Below are 1,667 nucleotides of genomic sequence, written 5' to 3' on the forward strand. Positions count from 1 at the left end.
TATATGTATATATGTATATATGTATATATGTATGTATGTATGTATGTATGTATCTATGTATCTATGTATGTATCTATGTATCTATGTATGTATATATATTTATTTATTTATATATTTACATAGAAGGCCAATCTCAAAATACTGGGACTTACAAAAAAATGACAAAGGACTGTGATATGCCCACCACAGCAGAGTTGATATCCTAAAATCAAAGTACTATGTAGAAAGCACTGCTGTATGTGCCATATAAAAAAAAATTGGTCGTGGTGCCATGTAAAAAAGCACCTAATATATATACTCTGTAAAGTAGCTGGCATCGGGAAGGGCATCCAGTTGTAGCAATCAGCCCAAAACAGACTATGGAACTTGCTGCAGCTCCTGGCTTTAAAGGCTCCTGTCAAGCTGTTCAACGAATGCCAACATTGAAAACAGACATTAAAATCATGGTGATGATGATGATGATGATGATGATGCTTATATATATACACATGTTTATGTGTGTGTGTGTACGTGTACATGTATGCATGTGTGAGTGTTTGTGTGTACACATGTGTGTGAGTGTATATATATATATATATATATACACACACATATACACACACCTATATATATATGACCAAGCAATTATCATCGACACCGATGGGATGACTGGCCTCACACCATATATCACCATCAGCTGCACCTGCACTAATGCCAGCAGCTACATCGCTAACCATATAACCAGAACATTAACCACGGCGATATCACTGTAAGATCATTGCACCATATCGACAGAGTCAGTAGAGAAAAAAACCAGATGTGTGAATGTAGTCACATCCCAAGTTTGTAAATACATCAAATCAGCCGGTTACATCTTTCAAACATCACTTCTGCAAACACCAGTCATCCTTCAGAGTCCCAGAAAGACGGTTTGTCACATCCCTCTGCCAAGTGTGGCACCTCTAAGATCAAGGGATTCCATTCCATGTGATATCAGGTGGAAAATAATAGATCATCCAGGCCCATATATTAATGGGAGTGGCCGTTGCCAGATCTGCATCATGAAGAGAACCAAAATTCTTAAGGACTATGCTAAACCTAGTGTGTTAAATAGTTGTAAAGAAGTTTTCTCTAAATGTGTCCACTTCAAGCGCTACCTACTGGAAAATTGGATCAGCTCGTTTGCTGGTTAGGCTTTTTCAGGTCTGTAGGGCTTGTTTTATCCTATGGTCCAAAGGAAACAGCCTGTCCTCATTAACATTTTTATACATTAGGCCTTAAATCTCGATATCTGAGCATTTTCTCATGTTCGCATGGTGGAAAGTTTAAATGTTCTTGTCTTTGAATAGAGTCTGACAAGCTGTCCGCAAAGCTCTGGCCTTGTGGATATGAAACCTTTGGTAACTTTATGACCAGAGTTTAAATTTTTGTTTTAATAATTACTGCTCTATTATTTAGTGTGTGCTTCTTTTCTGATATATGTTTAATTGACGATATATACATGTATATAGTGAGCAAGTTGAAATATTAGCACATGAGACAAAATGCTTAGCAACTTTTTGACAATCTTTATGTTATGAGTTGAAATTCCACCGAGGTTGACTTTGCCTTTCATCTTTTTGGGATCAATGAAATGAGTATCAGTCAAGTACTAAGGTTGATGTAATCAATTAGCCTCCTCTCCCAAA

This window comes from Octopus bimaculoides, chromosome 14 (assembly GCF_001194135.2).
Source record: "Octopus bimaculoides isolate UCB-OBI-ISO-001 chromosome 14, ASM119413v2, whole genome shotgun sequence".
NCBI classification, from domain to species: domain Eukaryota; kingdom Metazoa; phylum Mollusca; class Cephalopoda; order Octopoda; family Octopodidae; genus Octopus; species Octopus bimaculoides.